Below are 21,316 nucleotides of genomic sequence, written 5' to 3'. Positions count from 1 at the left end.
AGATGGGAATACCAGACCACCTGACCTGCCTCTTGAGAAACCTGTATGCAGGTCAGGAAGCAACAGTTAGAAGTGGACATGGAACAACAGACTGGTTCCAAATAGGAAAAGGAGTACATCAAGGCTGTATATTGTCACCTTGATCATTTAACTTATATGCAGAGTCCATCATGAGGAACGCTGGGCTGGAAGAAGCACAAGCTGGAATCAAGATTGCCGGGAGAAATATTAATAACCTCAGATATGCAGATGACACTACCCTTATGGCAGAAAGTGAAGAGGAACTGAAAAGCCTCTTGATGAAAGTGAAAGAGGAGAGTTAAAAGGTTGGCCTGAAGCTCAACATTCAGAAAACAAAGATCATGGCGTCTGGTCCCATCACTTCATGGGAAATAGATGGAAAAACAGTGGAAACAGTGTCAGACTTTATTTTTTTGGGCTCCAAAATCACTGCAGATGCTGATTGCAGCCATGAAATTAAAAGACGTTTGCTCCTTGGAAGGAAAGTTATGACCAACCTTGATAGTATATTAAAAAGCAGAGACATTACTTTGCCAACCAAGGTCCGTCTAGTCAAGGCTATGGTTTTTCCCGTGGTCATGTATGGATGTGAGAGTTGGACTGTGAAGAAAGCTGATCACCGAAGAATCGATGCTTTTGAACTGTGGTGTTGGAGAAGACTCTTGAGAGTCCCTTGGACTTCAAGGAGATCCAACCAGTCCATTCTAAGGGAGATCGATCCTGGGTGTTCATTGGAAGGACTGATGCTAAAGCTGAAACTGCAATACTTTGACCACCTCATGCGACGAGTTGACTCACTGGAAAAGACTCTGATGCTGGGAAAGGTTGGGGGCGGGAGGAGAAGGGGACGACAGAGAATGAGATGGCTGGATGGCATCACCGACTCTGTGGACATGAGTTTGAGTGTACTCCGGGAGTTGGTGATGGATAGGGAGGCCTGGCATGCTGTGATTCATGGGGTCGTGGAGAGTCGGACACGACTGAGCGACTGAACTGAACTGAACTGAAGCCCGCCTAGCGACCAGTATACTCCATCAACCTGAAAAGTCTCAAAGTGCTTTTAAGTTCTTTAACACACGTTTAATCATTAATTAAACAACATTGGGCAATATATTTATTGCTTTGTGATAAGGCATGTTAGCAGGTTCCTGTACCGTATACAGAAGGTTAATTCGGTAACCACCACTAGTCCTGACAGTCTCATTACAGAGCCAGGTGTCACCTTGCTGAGAGGAAGAGCATGCACGTCGTCTCTGGCTTTCCCCACTCATTTCACAAGGGAATGATCTACTATTTATTAATTTTATAAAATCATGGCCAGCAAGTTGACAATGAAGCCCTTGAGTTCCACCACAGGATGAAGACCAGGCAATTCATCTTTGAAACTCTCACCAAGAACTGCAAGATCTGAGCACTGGGCCTGACTACAGAAGCCTGCAAACCCAGCCTCCCTCATCTCTTCCCATCAATATTTGGATTTCAGTCATCTAAGATGCTCCTTAATCCTAGGCTCTTGGAGACAGTGTCCCCCCAGCATGTCAGGATCAAGTAAAGACAACAAGTGAGGCTCCCAAGATGGATTTGTGAGGAACGGATGTATGTGTACCTAATCATCCCTGAACTAATCCAAATGTCCAATTCAAGTGAGGAGAACTGTTGGAAATGAATTAAAATTCATAACACACACACACACACACACCAAGCCGGTCCTGGACTGATGAAGGTTTTCAAGGAGGGATAAATCAAAAGTTTGGGATTGACATTTACACACTACTATATTTAAAATAGATAACCAGCAAAGACCTACTGCATCGCACACAGAACTACACTCAAGATTTTGTAATAACTTATAAGGGAAAAGAATTGATACATATATGTGCATAGCTGAATCACTTTGCTACACACCGAAAAACTAACATAATATTGCTGTTGTTGTTCTGTCACTAAGTCATGTCCGATTCTTTAAGTCCCTATGGTCTACAGCACGCCAAGCTTCCCTGTCCTTCAGTATCTGCCAGAGTTAGTTCAAACTCATGTCCACTGAGTCCGTGACACCATCCAGCCATCTCATCCTCTGTCACTCCTTTCTCCTTTTGCTCTCAATCTTTCCCAGAATCAGGGTTTTTTTTTCCAGTGAGTCAGTTCTTGTTGTATAATAAATCAACTATCCTTCAACTTTAAAAATAAAATATAGCTCAAAACAGAACTGTTAATATTAAAAAACTCTTTAGAAAAGGTTTTAAAAATACAGATTAATGACTGTTCCCCACACTCACGTGCAGCATGCTTTATTTGAAGAATTTATTTCTAAATCTCTCCGTTATGCATGACAGAGGCATTCACCCAGATCACAGAACCTTTCGTCTCAAAATACCCAAAGGGACCGCTTGCTCTCAACGTTCAGTCAGCACACATTAGTATTTATAAAGCATTCCATCATAGCAGCACCTCTCAAATGAAAAGGCAAAGAACACTATTATCAATATTAAAACCCTCCATCTTTTAAAAAGGCTGCATCGATTTTCCCCACCACTCTGATTCCATCAATGCCAGTGTCAGCTCCACGAAGTGGCCACCACCATATAACAGCTTATATTGATAATTCCCAAATGAACTTTCCTAATTTTCTATAGTTTCTCAACCCATGCACTATACAACTTATTCACCAGGACATCAGCTAGGAAAAGGCTTGGAGTGATCAGAAATACCCAAACCAGTCTTCCCATGGAGCTAACATACTGCAAGTGCATTTTTAAATATGAAGCAACGTTGAGGTTCTATTAAGAAGGGCAAACAGGACACCTTCTGGTTCATTAGAGCTAAAACGAGCCTTCCCACCATCAATGTTAGGCTTCCAGGTAGCCAGTGGTAAAGAACCTGCCTGCCAATGCAGGAGCCACAGGAGATGTGGGTTCGATCTCAGTCAGGAAGATCCCCTGGAGGAAGAAATGGCAACCCACTGCAGTATTCTTGCCTGGAGAATTCCATGGAGAGAGGAGCCTGGCGGGCTACAGTTCATGGAGTCACAAAGAGTTAGACATGACTGAGCGATCATCGATGGGATAAAAACAGCAGCATAGCAGCTGCTGTAGCTACTCCATGAGGAGTACACGGGGCATCAGATGCAATAGACATCAAGTACCAACCACTTTGAGTATACTGTCATTCAATCCTCACAACCCTGTAGCAGAGGTGTGGAGTCCCACCCCAAGGACTGGGGTGGGACTCCACAGAAATGGAGCCCAGAACCAAGCTCATCTCAGGAACTGAGTCTCTCTGTAACCTCTGCTGAAGCTCCTCAATCATCACCAGCAAGTTTCCAAATGAGGCAAAAATGCCCATGCTGGTAGTCACTCTATAGTGTCCTAACCAATCACTTAACGCCACCCTTCCAGGAGGAATTTTCTTAATCTGGAGGCTATAAAAATTGGCTATGCAAGGAGACACAGGTTCAATCCCTGGGTTGGGCAGGTTCCCTGGAGGAGGAAATGGCAACCCACTCCAGAACTCTTGCCTGGAAAATCCCATGGACAGAGGACCCTGGCAGCTAGTCCCTGAGGTCACAAGGAGTTAGGCACCACTAAGCTCGCGCGTGCACACCGCACACGCACAGCATCTCCCTGGCCGGTCAGGAGATCAGCCTCAGGGCACGCTCTCAGTGCCCATATTATTTCTGCTCTTTGTTCTTAATAAACTCACTCCCTTCTGAAATGCTCTACGGCTGCAAATTCTTTTCCTGCCCATGCTTGGACTGCCATGGCAGTAAGTACTATTAGGAGCCTAAGGCACAGAGAGTTTAAGTAACTTCCCGGCATCACAAAGCACAGCAGAGCCAAGATTCAGGTCCAGCGGACCAACTCCATGTTCCTGATCTTTACACCACCTTGCCCCCTAGTCTCTGTTACCTCACCTGTTAACTCACAGTATCCAGTCCTAAAACAAGCAGCATTGCAAAGGGTCCTTCAGTCAAGTTCCAGGCGGCCAGCCTACGAAAGGAGCAGAGGTCAACAGCGAGATGTCTCCCGGCGACCTCCACAAGCCTCCCAGCGTCACTGCCTCTCCATCCTTCCAAACTCAGCTCACATTTTCCCTCTCCATCAGCCTGAACAGACCTCACCTGCCTTTAAATAAAAAAAATAAATCCTCTCTGCTCCCAAGAGGGTACTACTAATAATCTTTTCACAAAGATGGATCTTGACTCTCTAAGGAGATAAGTTTTATGAAACTTGGAACCACTCCTATTTTCTCTCTTGCCCTATATAAACAGGAAATCACGAATAATCCCTTTTTCTTTCTTTTTTTCTGCAACCAGAAATGTAGCCATGTAAATTCAATAAAGCCATTGATTAGCTGTCACCTTCCAAAGATAGCCGTCCAAGGTATTCTTTCATCCATATAAATTTACGAAACATTGTCAAGTTTTCCCCAGGAGTGGCTGGGCTTTCATCAAATCATACCATAATCACCAAGAAAATGCTAAATCCAGCACAATCAATAGAATGGGTACATGACCAATATCCACTTTCTGCTCTCAAGACTTAATTAAAAATTCAAAAGGAAAAAACACCTTAAAAGTGAACCATCCAAAAAAAATTTTTAAAGGAAAGGTGATAAAGAGAATGGCCTCAAGTTGGATAAAAAAAGACTGAATTGGATAAATTTTACTGTTCCCTAAAATGTGTCTCCAGGTATTTTTTGAAATACTGTCATTTAGTACCAGCTTCTACTCCTGCTTCCTGCCTTCCCTCTTCTTACTCTTATTCTGGTTGGAAGAAAATGTAGAACAAAACATCAGCTGTAAAGGGGTCTGATCTTCAGGTAAAAGCTCCCATAACATGTGGGCACTCAGTCACCCAAACCTCTGCAGGCTTACTCATTACCAAGTAGCCAGACTTCCTCTTTTCCTTCAATAACAGGAATTTGCTGTTGTTGTTTAGTCGCTAAGTCCTGTCTGACTCTTTGCAACCCTATGGACGGTAGCCCACCAGACTCCTCCGTCCATGGGATTTCCCAGGCAAGAAGACTAGAGTAGGTTGCCATTTCTTTCTCCAGAGGATCTTCCCGACCCAGGGATTGAGCCCGTGTCTCCTGTATTGGCAGGCAGATTCTTTACCACTGAGCCACCAGAGAAGCCCTAAGAGGAATTTATAAAGTACTTATTATTCACAAGGCACTCTTCAGGGATTATTATTATTAAGCATCACAGCAGCCCACGTATTTTCATCTCCATTTAAAAGTAATGAGCCCAAGCTTTGGAGATGACGAAGTTCTACAAACGTCAGAGTGGCTTCCAGGAAGGCTCACTGAGTAGATAGAATTTTGAAAACTTTTCTCTGCTTAATCATTTCAACTACCAGACACTGTAATGTTTCTGGATCTCTAACAGAGATGTTTAACTGGTAAAATCTAACAAAAAATACCAAAGACTTTTTAAAAGATTTAAAATGTTAAACAAATTCAAAGTATTTTTAATATTCTCATGTCCAAGGGGGTTTAATGACATCTTAAATACATTAATAAAAGACCTATCATCTCACCATCCAATTAACCATGGGGATATTTTTTCCACATGTGCCTTTAAGAAATTGTAACCCTGCACAGAGGCACATAATGAAAAGCGACTCAGCCCCGACTAGATCGCTTCCATAAAGTAACCACCAGTAAGTTTCTAGTGCTCATCTCCAAAACAACAAAAAATACACACACATATTCATATACTGTGGGGTGCTGCGTCCAGTTGTGTCTGTTTGTGACCTCGTGGACCGTAGCCCTCCAGGCTCCTCTGTCCATGGGATTCTCCAGGCAAGAATACTGGAGTGGGTTGTCATTTCCTGCTCCACAGGATCTTCCTGACCCAGGGATCGAACCCACAGTTCCTGCACTGCAGGCAGATTCTTTACCGTCTTGAGCCCCCAGGGAAGTTCACTCGTATATCTGCACACAAATGGGTTTCGCTCTACACGGTTTCACACCACGCTTTATCACATAACATCAAAAGCAACAACAAAACCAGTGCTTTGTAAGTCCTCACCGAGTTAGCCCTGACTCATAGCCATTATCAAAACAACAACATTTCAAGGCAAGGTTGCTGGTTTTCCAACTGGCTAGATTCAGGATGTCATTACATCAGAAAACTACCAAAATCACACTGACAAGACAACCAGAACTGGTCAGCAAAATCTGCATAAAAAAAAACCAGTTTAACCAAAGCGCCAACCTATCTTTCCTGACATATATGAATGTCAGTATGGTTTCCTACTGGAATGAGTGCAGATGACCTTGATGAGTGTTCTGTTCAAAAGCACAGGATGCTGTGCACAGGACTTCAGTTTGCAGGGCACGAGGGAGCCCTCCTTACGCCCTCTCCATTCCAACTGCCACAGCATCAACTGCATCAGCTGGCTATTGCATCCCACAAGGCCACAGACTCAACGTCCACTAGAGGAGGGTACCTAGGTGGTGTGTCAGAAGCTCCCAGGGGGACAAGCAGAATGTCCAGCACAAGTCACTCCAGTTTCCCCAGGACTACAGCAAACAAAACATCAACCTCATTGGCATACTGTGGACCCTCCAAAGATCTATTTGACAAATGCACCTAATGCTTAGAAATGAACAACTGAGTAACAAAAAAGCATCAATCACTTTTGCTCAGCAGGAATTTTATCTTCATTGTAAAATGTCAACATCTGCATGTATTTAAAAGCTCCCATCATTTAAAAACACAAGAACACTAGAAGGCAGTTCTCCTGAACATTCAGGAATGACACAAGGTGTTTAGTGGAAGGGACCACCTGCTTTAATCCACAAATCTAGGACAACAATTGCGTGGTCTATGCATCACTCGAGTCAGATAAAGGAGAGAGACCCTTTCAAAATATCCAACTTTGTGTATTCGTAATCTTTGGGCAAGAAACTGCTCTGAAGGGATGTATTTATCAAACCATGTCAAGTCTATCCTCAGAGGAGGGGCTCGCAGAATTCCAGGGCGTCATGGCTGCACTGAAAGCAGCCTCTGAGGTGAGAGCCTTTCACTCCGCCTTCACCCTGGGATGAGAGGACCAGCTGCTTCCAATCCCAGGATGCAGGGAAATTCCTGGAGTCTTATTCGGAACAGACTCTAGTCTTGTGGTTAAACGGTTTCACTGTAGCTTCATTCTTCACAGTAGAATGGTTGAAAGCACTGGATGGAATGCAAAAGTTGGGAAAAAAGGAAGATTCCATCCCAGTGGGTGGTCCTGGGCGTCTCTGAGTCTCAGTGTTTTCTTCTATTAAACAGGGATGACCCCTGCCTAGGAGGGGCTCCCCAGGAGGCTCAGCAGTAAAGAATCCACCTGCCAATGCAGGAGACCCAAGAGGTGCGGGTTCAATCCCTGGGTTGGGGAGATCCTCTGGAGTAGGAAATGGCAAACCACTGCAGTATTCAAATGCAAACCACTTAAGAATCCCATGGGCTGAGGAGCCTGGTGGGCTATAGTCCACGGAGTTGCAAAGAGTCAGACACAGCTGAGCATACATGCAGGCTACCTAGGAGGGGCCCTGATAGGATTAGAATAAATAAAATAATGCTGCCATCTAACAGAAACTCAGCAATGGCAGGCTGCTGGCACATTAAGTGAAATATAGCAGCTGAGCCTGTATGCCCTAAAAACTAGGAAAAGCCAAAAACATCTTCCATTCAAGAAAAAAAAAAAAACTATCAATGAAAAGGCACATATTGGCCAATGAACCCTAAAACTAAGCAATAAATGAGTGACTTAGGATCTTGAGCTTACGGTGATAAAGCCAAAAATGACATAAGACTGGAAGTTGGAAAGGAAGTAATTAATAGAGCAACTGAATACTAAGCTGTTCTTAATGACCAAGGCTAGGCCTCTTGTGTTTAAACTTTTATATGTGTGTGTCTCACACAGAGTTCATGACATTTAAAAAACAATTTGCCATGTACCTTTTCAGTTCTGCTAACTCTTCTGGTTCAAATATTAACACAGGAAACTTCCTGGGAACCTTCTTTCTCATTCTTGGCTAAAGCTAAGTATCTCTGAGCCAGCTCACCTGAGATTAAAGAGAGCGAAAGAAATTTCAGAGAAATTCTACTTGTTTCAACAGGCCTAAAATATGGAAGGCAACTTCTGCAAAAGCTTTTTAACAAGGTCCTGAAACAATATATAAGATATACCCATATGAATGCAGAGTTCCAAAGAATAGGAAGGAGAGATAAGAAAGACTTCCTCAATGATCAATGCAAAGAAATAGAGGAAAACAATAGAATGGGAAAGACTGGAGATCTCTTCAAGAAAATTAGAGATACCAAGGGAAAATTTCAGGCAAAGATGGGCTCGATAAAGGACAGAAATGGTATAGACCTAACAGAAGCAGAAGATATTAAGAAAAGGTGGCAAGAATACACATTAGAACTATACACAAAAGATCTTCATGACCCAGATAACCACGATGGTATGTATGATCACTCACCTAGAGCCAGACATTCTGGAATGCAAAATCAAGTGGGCCTTAGGAAGCATCACTACGAACAAAGCTAGTGGAGGAGATGGAATTCCAGTTGAGCTATTTTGAAACCTGAAAGATGATGCCGTGAAAGTGCTGCACTCAATATGCCAGAAAATTTGGAAAACTCAGCAGTGGCCACAGGACTGGAAAAGGTCAGTTTTCATTCCAATCCCAAAGAAAGTCAGTGCCGAAGAATGTTCAAATTACTGCACAATTGCACTCATCTCACATGCTAGCAAAGTAATGATCAAAATTCTCCAAGCCAAGCTAAAACAGTACATGAACTGTGAACTTCCAGATGTTCAAGCTGGATTTAGAAATGGCAGAGGAGCCAGAGATCAAATTGCCAACATCCACTGGATCATCGAAAAAGCAAGAGAGTTCCAGAAAAACATCTACTTCTGCCTTAATGACTATGCCAAAGCCTTTGGCTGTGTAAATCACAAAAAACTGAGGAAAATTCTGAAAGAGATGGGAATACCAGACCACCTGACCTGCCTCTTGAGAACCTGTATGAAGGTCAGGAAGCAACAGTTAGAACTGGACATGGAAAAACAGACTAGTTCCAAATAGGGAAAGGAGTACATCAAGGCTGTATATTGTCACCTTGCTTATTTAACTTATATGCAGAGTACATCATGAGAAATACTGGGCTGGAGGAAGCACAAGCTGGAATCAAGATTGCCAGGAGAAATATCAATAACCTCAGATATGCAGATGACACCACCCTTATGGCAAAAAGCGAAGAAGAACTAAAGAGCATCTTGATGAAAGTGAAAGAGGAGAATGAAAAAGCTGGCTTAAAACTCATCAGAAAATGAAGATCATGGCATCTGGTCCCATCACTTCATGGCAAATAGATGGAGAAACAATAGAAATAGTGACAGACTATTTTTCGGGCTCCAAAATCACTGCAGATGCCTCTTGCAGCCATGAAATTAAAAGACGTTCGCTCCTTGGGAGAAAAGCTATGACCAACCTAGACAGCATATTAAAAAGCAGACATTACTTTGCCAACAAAGGTCCACCTAGTCAATGCTATAGTTTTTCCAATAGTCAAGTATGGATGTGAGTGTTGGACTATAAAGAAAGCTGAGCACTGAAAAATTGATGCTTTTGAACTGTGGTGTTGGAGAAGACTCTTGAGAGTCCCTTGTACTGCAAGGAGATCCAACCAGTCCATCCTAAAGGAGATCAGTCCTGGGTGTTCATTGGAATGACTGATGCTGAAGCTGAAGCTCCAATACTCATTGGCCACCTGATGCAAAGAACTGACTCACTGGAAAAGGCCCTGATGCTGGGATAGATTGAAGGCTGGGAAAGATTGAAGGAGGAGAAGGGTACGACAGAGAATGAGATGGTTGGATGGCATCACTGACTCAATGGACATGAGTTTGAGTAAATTCCAGGAATTGGTGATGGACAGGAAAACCTGGTGTCTATGGGGTCACAAGGAATCGGACAGGACTGAGCGACTGAACTGAACTGAAACAGTGAACTAGGTAGGAAGAAACCCGCATGACAAAAGAGGAGATAAGGAAAGGGGTGGAGGGAATCTGTGGAGGTAAAGAGTCAGAGAAGATGAGGATATTGAATTTCAGGGCCTGATCCTGCAACAGACAAGAAACTGTAGGACAAAGATTAATAGATACACCGTACAGGACATTTTGTTACCAATGAGAGGGTAAACAAGCCTCCAGAACCCCTAGGCCCCAAATTCTCATAGGGGCCATGCAGCAGCGAAAGTGCTGAAACCCTAAAGGCACTTCCAGACTGCAAACCTATACAGCTAAACTAATGTTATATATTTAAATCTAATCTTCCATATTACACAAGACTATCATAACAATAATGCCGGTTACTGTTCAAGTGATACAATGTTCTTCTCCAACATACTACCTAAGTTTTCAGACTAATACTCAACTTGTTTCATAATGCTACAAATGGTCCACCCTCACAACCAAACCCAGAAAGTATTACACAATCATTATTTGTTTGTGGTTTCATTTGACTTTGGGAGGCTTGGGGGGTTTGTGTTGTGGTTTGCTTTTGCCCCTTGGTTCTGAACATAGTCACAGTCACACGGACCTAAGTTCAATACTTTTGGTTTCTCCTGATCAGTTCATAGGTCTCTCGTGAATATTCTCCTTTATTAGCTGATTTAAGTTGGAGCAGGGTTGCTTTACAAAGTTGTGTTGGTTTCTGCTTTTCAACACAGTGAATCAGCTATATGTATACATGCTCCCCTTCTTCTTGGACCTCCCTCCTATATCCCCATCCCGCTCATCACAGGGCGCTGAGCGGGGCTCCCTGCACTACACAGCAGCTTCCCACTAGTGGCTCCCATTTCCATGGCAGTGCACATCCATCAATCCCAGTCTCCCGGTTCATCCTACCCACCACCACTGTCTCCACACACCTGTTCCCTGCATCTGCATCTCTACTCCTACCCCATGAACAGGTTCACCTGTTCCATTTCCCTAGATTCCACATACATGTGTTAATATGAAGAGGAAAATTTAAAATCTTGCACCCAGCTAGAAGTAACTTCATGCTCAGTTCTGCCTCTGCAACTCAGCTAGCTCCTTGCAAAGTCATGTAAGTTACATAGTTTTGGGAAGACAGAAACTTGCAACAATGCTAGCAGCTGAAACTTACCTCACTCACCCCTGTCAATTGCCCAGCCCCTGTGCTCCTGCATAACCATGTTTGTTTGTGTAAAGATCAGGCATCCCCCACTGTTGTGTCCTGCATGCAGGAAACCCCTACTCTGAACTAGCCTACTCACAGTCAGCACTGCCCACTAAAGTCTGGTGTCATGCACTGTCTATAAAAACTCTGTAACTCCTTTGTTTGGGGCTCAGAGCTGGTAGAGTTAACTCCTCTGGGTCCACGAGCATAATAAACCTGAGTTCTCCAACTCTCCAGGTGCGGTGTTTGGTTTCCCAACAGACCGACTTCTGCAACAATATACAACACATGTTTTGCTCTTTCTGACTGACTTCACTCTGTATGACAGACTCTAGGCCCCTCCATGTCTCTACAAATGACCCAATTTTGTTCTTTTTTATGACTGACTTTTAATGAACACAGTTGAAACAGGCTATCCGATACTTTCAGTTTCTCAAAAGCATCCATCCATCATTTTCTCTAAACAATCTCTTTTTCCCAAATCTGCCTCCAGGCTGTTGTGCCTGCCCACTCCTCCCGCTAGGCGCTGGCAGTCCTGCCTCTGGAGGCCACCCTTCCCTGCTTGCCTCCCATCACCCCCCCAACCCCACCCCACCCCACCCCTCACCCTCACCTGGTGGTGGTTTCATCACTAAGTTGTGTCCGACCCTTGCAACACCATGCAGCCAGCCAGGCTCCTCTCTCCATGGGATTTCCCGGGCAAGAATACTGGAATGGCTTGCCATTTCCTTCCCCAGGGGATCTTCCCAACCCAGGGATTGAACCCAGGTCTCTCTGCATTGCAGGCAGATTATTTACCAACTGAGCTACAAGGGAGGGCTATAGTATTCACCTGTCAAGCTGCCTGACTTCCCCTCTAGGCTCTAAAGAGACAGGGAGCTCTCTGCTCTATTCACGTGGAAAATTCTAGCAGATAGCAAACATAATACACACTCATAATACACCATTTTTTGGATAAAAGAACAAGTATGTATTCCAGCTACTTTTTAACACATGTTTTAAACAAGCCTTCCCCTTAACTCTGAGCACCTAGAAAAACCCACACAAAAAGGACTCTATACAAAAAGGAATCTTGTAACATCTGTAGCAGCTACAAAACAGCCCTGGGCAATCTACGTAATATATACAAACTACCTATATGTATGTGCATGTGTATGCATGTGTGTATGTGTGTATATGTGCATGTGTATGCATGTGTGTATGTGTGTATATGTGCATGTGTATGCATGTGTGTATGTGTGTATATGTGCATGTGTATGCATGTGTGTATGTGCCTGTGTATATGTATGTGCATGTGTATGTGTGTATGCATGTATGTGAATGTGTGTGTTATGTATGTATGTGTGTGCATGTGTGTGTGCACACATGTATATGTGTATATGTGTGTGCGTGTGTGTGTGTGCATGTGTGTGTGTGTGTGTATCTACGTGCATCTGCTCAGTTGCTAAAGCTGTGTATGACTCTTGGCGACCACATGGGCCCCACCAGGCTCCTCTGTCCAAAGGATTTTCCAGGCAAGAATACTGGAGTGGGTCACCACTTCCTCCTCCAGGGATCTTCCCATCCCAGGGACTGAACCCGCATCTCCTGTGTCGCCTGCACTGACTGGTGGATTCTCTACCACTGCAACACCTGGGAAACCCCATGTATATGTATATATACGGCCCACCCACAGGACACAATTCATTTACAATAAACATGATACACATAAATGATAAATGAGTGTTTTTAACAACTCAGCGTAACAAATGAAGAGGAAAGATGGTAAGTCACTTTAACTTGTAACAGTAAGATGGGCTGAAACTCTGACCAAGCTCTGTCACTCACCCGCCCAGCCTGCTTTTCCACACTGAGGGCCTCCTCCTACGGAGCAGAGCTCAGGCTATCCAACATGCAAAAGGCCAGAGGGAGGGAGGATTCATCTCCACCCTGGAAAGAATGCACGGAGGTAAACCTTGATCGTCTTCCACACCAAAGGAACTGGAGCGAACTGCTATCCCGCCCACTGAGGAGAAATGCCCACGTTCCTCCCTGAACATCTTCTCCCCACTCTCCTCAAGAGAGAACATACTTAGCTGTTGATATTATTCCATCCATTGAATTATTCAATTCTCATATCAGCTGCATTATTCCATCTGCCTACCCAAATCTCTATCTTGGAGTCATCCACACATTTCAAACTCACGACATCCATTATTCTGTAGAAAACAGTCTTCTCTAGTCCTCTCCTACGCTCCTGGCACCATCCTGGGGGCCCAAGACACAGATCTCAGCCCTGACAACCCCTCTCACCAGCCACGTCCAACCGGTCACCTCTGTAATCTCCTAGATCTCTCTCAGATGCTTCCACACCTCTGCTTCCCTACTGCCTTAAACCATGCCCCACACATCACTTCTGAACTTTGACAATTTCTTAACTCCTCTCCTAACAACTCGCTGCCAGAATTAGGGTATCTAACTCTGCTCACCCAAGTGTTTTTCTACTAGTCTGCAGGGATCATGTCTGGCTGGTCACCACTGTATTTCCCTCCAGTGCCTAAATGAATGCTGAGCACAAATGAAGAGGCAAAAATGACCATATGAATGAATGAGCACATGAGAAAGACAGTCAGTACTCGCAGAATTAGATTCCACCACCTGCCATTAGCTCAAATTGACAGTGTCTAACTGTCTCTGAAGCAGAGGTAAAAGGACTTATTAATCCAAGGCTCACACCCAAAGGTAAATCATCATTTCACACACTGCCACATGCACTCATAATATAATTACATATTCTTTTCATGCTACCTGACATGTTGGAGCTATTTCATGATAAAATGTACAAATCATGGAGAATGATCTTTCTTTCCCAGAAGGAAAAGAAAAACTACGAAAACGCAAAAGCACAGGTCTCCTAGATACCTTCCAGGACACATGGACAAGCACATCATCATCTTCAAGTCCTTCATGGCCTGAGGCGGGGGTCTGCTAATATCCAGATCAAATCCCAGAACTACCAAATAAGGCCACTTTCCACCATCACCTACTGGGGAAATCCACATGAGCACGTCATCCAGCTGGGGAAAGAGGTGCTCGACGTTAGGTAATCATACATATGCAATCACATCCATCTCCTTACGAAATTTCAAAGTTAGCACCAAGACTGAAGGACAACAACTTTCTTCCTCTCTCATCAGGCAATTGGTTCCCGAAAGAAACACTTGTTAACCCTGAGTGGTCGGCAAATAGGGCCACGACAAGAAGACCCACACCCACCTTCCAGACCTCTCCCACAAGACCAACACAAAACAAAGGCAGTGATGGCCTTCCCAGAGAGGGAAGGCGGGCGCTGTAACCACACTGCCTGCGCGTGAATCCTGGCTGAACCGGTGTGGTCTGGAACAACACCCTTCTCTCTGTGCTATGGCTTTCTCACGTTTAAATGAAGCAGTCTTCACGTCCATCTCAACAGAGGATGCGACCTCAGGAAACAGCAACAGTTAACAGAAAAGCAGATGAGAAAGAGCCCAAGGGGGAAAAAGTAAACATCAAGGTCCTACTATATGGCACAGGGAACTGTATTCAACTTCCTGTAATAAACCATAATGGGAAGGAATATGATACAGTATAAGATGTATAATTGTATCATTTTGCTGCACATCAGAAACTAACAAAACACTGTAAATCAACCATACATTTCAATTTTAAAAAAGGGAAGCTGTGCTGTGTTTAGTGACTCAGTCATGTCCGACTCTTTGAGACCCTATGGACTGTAGCCTGCCAGGCTCCTCTGGACATGGGGATCCTCCAGGCTAGAATACTGGAGTGGGTTGCCATGCCCTCTTCCAGAGGATCTTTCCAACTCAGGGATCAACTCCAGGTTTCCCGCAGTGCAGGCAGATTCTTACCATCTGAGCCACCAGGGAAGCGCCCCCCAACCACGGTAAAAAAAAAAAGAATCCAAATCAATAAATTTAAATAAATTACTGGCGTGATAATAGCTCTCAGGTGGTAGTGGTTGAGTCGCTCAGTCATGTCCAACTCTCTGCGATCAGGGGTCGCACTGATGATTAAAGGAATTAATATTTCTTATCACAATGCCTGGCATAATCTAAGTGCTCTATCAATATAACTATATTACACTAACAATATTTAAACCTTAGTACTAATGTCAGTCCTCTCATCTCCCCAAGGGATTCTATGCCCTACCAGTTCTCTTAAAAGACTAAAAGCAATGGTTCTCAAACACAGGCTGCTGTGCCACAGACACAGAGCTTCTGATTCAGGTGGCCTGGGATGGGGCCTGAAAACACGCATTTTTAACAAGTTCATCTGAGGTCCGTGGGTGCGGGTGCTGCTGGTCTGGAAAGACTTGTGGGAAAATACTGACTAGGGGGCTTCTCTGCATCAGTGGAGGACAGTGTACAGGTCCAGACTTCCAGGGCTTCCTACGGCCATCCACATCCCACATGCTCTTCCATCTCAGCACATCCACCCATGATGCCAAACTCAGCTCAAGCATCAGGACCTCTGCACTGGCACCAACACCATACTGTCATCAATGAAATCAGCTCCAGGAGACCAGGAGTTCCCCGGCAATCCGAACCTGGCCTTACTCAGTGCATGGGACACAGAAAACCCTCAAAATGGCAACATAGAATGTAAGCCGGAGCGCCAACACTCAAAGGCATACCTGGAGAACCAACTAAAGTGGAAGGTCTTAGGGACCGACAGGAGCTTCCTCTCACAACTGTTCACTAGAAAGGAAGGGCCCTGAGACCACAATGAGCCCACGATCCCTCCCACCCCAGCCAGCAGCTTCTCTGCTCAGTGGACCATTAATTATTTGCAACAACTGCAACGGGTCAACGGGTGCTCCCACGCTTTGAAGGGAAGGGAGCTTCAATTTCTGGTCTCTCACTGGCATAGGCCCCCACGAATGCTTCAAGCCTCTCGCTAGGAGATGCTGAGTGTTCTCAGGGACAAGGTTGCAATCAGGAAGCATTTTTATGTAAGCTTTTCTCGTAAATGGCCCCAAAAGATCTCAGCAGAAACAAGAAAGCAATCACCAGCAAACGGTTGTAATTTTTTTCCATTCTAGGTAAGCATTCACTTTCATGGCTAATTTGGTATTATTTTTTTTAATGAGGATCCCCTTACTGTTTACCTTTCAGGTGTCACAAAATCTGGAACTGCCCCTTTCACACCCCACACACACGCTTCTCCGAGGCCTTTTGGTTTTTCTGTGAATTTCTCCAAAACATCATCCATCCTGCCCCTTCCTTACAGCATCTTAACCATGCCAACCACACTTTTATAAACACCATCCAACTAGGACTTCAAATGCTTTAAAGAAGTTCAAGGTGTCTTGTCAATTTCTCTATCCAATGAAGATGGGGTGGGGGCGAAATGTGCCAAACACAATCCAGGCCAAGTATCTACCTGATCCTCCCAAAACAGGCAAAAAGCCTTTCTTCAACAGAAAACACTTTCTTCTACACCTGAAGATAATTTCAACATGAAACCCCTCAATTTTCTTCCAGCAATTGCAAGGAAGGTTTTAAGAAACCAAGTGCTCTCCATGTCAGAAGATAGTATTTAAAATTATAAGTACTATTTTCATTCTCATCCTAAACACTATGGTAACTTTAATTTGAAAATCACTTGTGCGGTTTACATGCACTTAAAGAAATCATCCGTTGAGTTGTTATGGATCATTCACTCAAAAGGCTAAATTGGTATTTTAGGATTCTCTCCTAAATAAGCATGTTGGAGTACTCTGTACTTCTAGATAGACATTTAAGGAAAAATAGATATATCTTTTAAAATAAATATTATATATATTCAGCTATGGTTATAGATTTATACATACACACAAAGTCCTTTCTAGGTGGCAACAGTGACCTCTATTTACCTGTAAACTATGGGTAGAATCAAGGTGAAATATATTAAAGCATATGAATAATATAAAAATGAGCTGATACTTCAATGTGTAATACACACAGGATGCATATAAAGTTTTACTAATTTGCGCAACTTGGCTATATTAGGTCCTTAAAAATATCTTAAGGAAGACACATAATAAATTTTCTGTTTTTTAAAATACTGTTCATCTGGTCCCAGATTGGTCTCAGTTTAACAACCCAAAGAGAATGAAAACAATGTTCGTTTTATTCACGATGACTTTCCCAGGTGACTCAGTGGCAAAGAATCCACCTGGCAAGCAGGAGAGTTGAGTTTGATCCCTGGGTTGGGAAGGAAATGGCAGCCCACTCCAGTATTCTCGCCTGGGAAATCCACAGGCAGAGGAGCCTGGTGGGCTATAATCCATAGGGTCACAGAGCCGGTCACTACGTAGCAACTCAATGACAACAACTTTAACTCTCAAGATGTGTAAATCTGAACTCTCATTTCTATTAAATCTGCAGATTTACACTGTCTCACAGTAACTTGGAATAGTGAAAAAGCACGGATTCTGAACTCAGAAATAGTCACACTCAACTCCCAGGTCCACCAGTTCCTATGAACAAATTCGTGGATTTTTCCCTGCCTTAGTTTCTCATCTGTTCAGAGGTGATAACATCCCCTTGGTGAATTCTATGCAACATTTTAAGGACAGTGACTAGCATGGTGCTTGGTACAGAGCTGACTTTTCTTGAGAGTCCCATGGACTGCAAGGAGATCAAACAGGTCAGCCCTAAAGGAAATCAATTCTGAACATCCATTGGAAGGACTGATGCAGAAGCGCCAATACTTTGGCCACCTTATTCGAAGAGTTGACACACTAGAAAATGCCCTGATGCTGGGAAAGGCTGAGGGCTGGAGGAGAAGGCGGCCGCAGAGGATAAGATGGCTGGATGGCATCAAAGACTCAGTGAACATGAGTTTTAGCAAACTCTGGGAGACAGTGGAGGACAGAGGAGCCTGGTGCTGCTGTCGGTGGAGTTGCAAAGAATCGGACACGACTTTGCAACTGAACAACAAAACTAACCTTACTTAAGTATGGTTTGGAGAATCCTTGCCACTTTGGATGTGACCAGGCTAACGATAAATATTCTCTAAAGATTTTCATTTTCCCTGCATTTAAAATGCTTATTACCCGAGATCAAAGAGGTGTCGCAGAAACAAAAGCACAATGTGCCACTGCTATCTAAACACCCATCTGCGAGAAAGGGCTGCCCCAAATTCCCTTTTGTATCCACACCTGCGCTAGCACACCAGCCTGTGTGCTCTCCCAGAGGTTCCCCACCGACAGACGTGCAACTAACGTCACTTAAACTGAAATGCTGCTGATCCAAGCAAAAAGTGATTGCTAATGGGAATCGTAATCCATGGACCTGTTTGTGATTTGGTGCGTCGGTGAAGCAGGTTTTCTAGAGTCCCCAGGTTCACCGCGAGGCTTTTCGGTAACTCCAAGTGCCGGATGCCGGTGAAATTTCTAGAGCAGGCTCGGGCAAGCACCGAGGCACGGGTGAAACCCCCACACACCGCACACAAGTTGCTTCAGGACGCTCTAATCCACTTCGTGGAAACCCAACCAGATTTACCAGCCATCAACGCACCATTTGCTTAACAAATGGACAGTGCGCTGGGGAACTAATTGCTGAAGCAATTGCCTCTCGAGTTCGCCACCACTACCGCCGTATTTTTTTTTTTTTAATGTTACGAGACACTCTGTAACCTATACACAATTATCTCTGCGCAAGGAACCCAAGCGGATTCTCCGGGTTTCCACGAAGGGGGCGCATCCAGTTCCGCCCAAATGAGGGACTGGCTTCTGCAGAAGGGAGTCCCCAAGGAGACCAAACGTAGGTCCTTCAAAATGCAAAAAGATCCAGGGGCAGGCTGCCTGCCCGCCCCGGTGCGCCCTCCCGCACCCCGATGCTCGGCGTACCTTTCTGGCTCCTGAACCGGCAGCTCCACTGGCTTCCCTTCCCGGCCGCTCAGGATCCCCGGTTCTGTTGGCAGCGCACACCCCTGCCCTCCTCGCACCAGCAAGGAGCAGCCCGGTTGCCCCGCTGGCCGCACGGCTTCACCTGTCAGAGGCCGCGTCCCGGGAGCTACAGAGGGGCCGGCGTGAGCCCCTTACCTGCGCGGGCCCGGCCTTCGCGGCTGCTGCGGCCGCCACGCGCTAGCTCCGAGAGCCGCCGGGACGCGGCGGGGGCCGGGACATCGCCCGGGGCAGCGCGGCTTCCTCGGCCCCGCCCCCGCCGGCCCCGCCCTCGCGCCCCGCCCCCCGGCCCCGCCCCCGGCCCCCCGGCCCCGCCTCCGGAGCGGGGAGGCGGCCGCGCACCGCCCTGCAGCCCCCGCCCTGGCGTCCCGGCGCCGGCGCCGCGCCGAGGAGCTCCGCGGGCTGCGGGGAGGAGGCTCCGCCGCCGGCTTCTGGCTGGGTGAAGAGGAAGCGGTTACGTTTATCTCCTTCGTCTGAGTTGATTCACAGGAGAAAGAAGATGTGTCCAAAAAGTCTGGCTAAGGGAGTTGAGATTCCTCGCGTTGTAGTGCAGGGTAAGAACGAAGTGTGGACCAGTCTGGCTGGCAAGCCTGTGATTGCCTAATTAATCTCTTGTCTCCCTATGCGCACACCTTGTCTCTCCCTAAATGGCTCAGACGGTAAAGAATCCGCCTGCAATGCAGGGGACCTGGGTTAGATCCCTGGGTTGGGAACTTTCCCCTGGAGGAGGGCTTGGCAACCCTCTTCAGTATTCTTGCCTGGAGAATCTCATGGACAACCAGGACTACAGTCCATAGGGTCGCAGAGAGTCGGACACAACTGAGCGACTAAGCAGCAGCAGCAAAGGACCAGTGGGAGGGGAACCGCCTCCGTTTTTGTCACGCAGACCCTAAGAGGTGCCAGAGGCAGGCGTCCCATGAAACCCGTGCCACGTGCGCGCGATTGTGGGTGGAAGTCGGCCAACCACATACTCGGAGCTCCGTTCCTCATCTTTAAAGGTGAGGTGACATTCTCGAGCTGCCAGAACACTCAAGAGTCTCTTAAAGATCCTTAAGTGCGATGACTGGCCCTAAGGCGTTCAGGAAACTTTTGCTTTTGTTCCTTACCCGTGAATTTTTTCTACTTCTTCCTTTTTCTTTTCCTCCTGCTATAATCTTGCACTGTGTTTACTCTTTATCTCTGCCCTGTCACTTTCTTTTCTTATTAAGCCTTCATCTACTGGGCTCCGAGTCTGTGCCCTGCAAGGCGTTGAGGGCTTAGATGTTCTGTAAGATCCCTGCCCGCTGGGACGTCGGGAATTCACAAGAAACCCCCACCACCCGCAGGAAAATAGCTTTGAAATTAGATACAAGAGAGTTAAACACGCTAAACTGGCTGTCAGACCGACCTGGCGTTCTATAGGTTGTTGTGGTTCTGTGAGCTGGTGAGTAGTGTAATTGATGTAATTGGTGGCTAGCTCCACTGAGGCTGAAGTCAGAATGACCTCAAATACAATCCTGGCTTGGCAACTGGTTGTGTAAGCAGTAACTTCACTTAAAGTCTGAAATTCAACTCTCCCTTAAAAAAAAAAAAAAAAAAAAAAAAAACTTGGAATTAATGTAATAAACTTGCACAGATTCCGAGCAATGATTCATTTATATAAAGTACTTAGCACAGTGTTCTAGCCTATGTTTAGCACTTACGAGAGGTTAGGTGATGTTAAGAGTAGGGTAGGAAATGGAGGCTGGGGAGATAAAGAGTTAGAAAACGTGAAAATTTAGGAGGAAATATTAGGAGTGCTGCCATCATGGTGAAAAGCACACTTCTCATTAACAGCTAGTAGTGATGAGCAAAACTGGTCACCAGTTTCTGTGCTTGGCATGAACCATGTGATCATGTTTAATGCTCACAAACCTGAGAGAAAGTTCATAGCATCCCTCAGGTAAGATGAGGAAAGTTAACCTCAGAGCCGTGAAATAACTGGCCTGAAGGAATGAATCAAGTGAGGAGTGGAATCAGAAAAACCTGAGGTAGGTGGCAAACCTGGGCTTTTCCGCACTGTTTTCCATGCAGCTACAGCCCCTCCCTGCGAGAGCAGAGGAAACAGGGAAAATGACATAGAAAATCAAGAGATGCATTGGGTAGGAGAAACAGCAACCACACCTTTAAAGGAGATGAAGGGTACAA

General features: G+C 45.2%; 1 protein-coding gene across 2 annotated transcripts in view; it reads right to left on the bottom strand.

The window, feature by feature from the left end:
- The window catches only part of MCTP2 (multiple C2 and transmembrane domain containing 2), a 284,499-nt gene extending 265,118 nt beyond the window's left edge, over nt 1-19,381 (bottom strand). For both annotated transcript variants that reach the window (XM_055417730.2, XM_088829687.1), the window contains exon 1: nt 19,094-19,381. The gene's annotated coding sequence lies outside the window, so the exon portion shown is untranslated. The remainder of the gene's footprint in view (nt 1-19,093) is intronic.
- Between the last annotated feature and the right edge of the window lie 1,935 nt (nt 19,382-21,316).

Source organism: Moschus berezovskii, chromosome 21, assembly GCF_049115385.1.
Source record: "Moschus berezovskii isolate FMDL1 chromosome 21, NW_MosBer_1.0, whole genome shotgun sequence".
Lineage (NCBI taxonomy): Eukaryota > Metazoa > Chordata > Mammalia > Artiodactyla > Moschidae > Moschus > Moschus berezovskii.
Note: the sequence above shows the minus strand (reverse complement) of the source record. Positions and strands in the feature narration are given on the sequence as shown.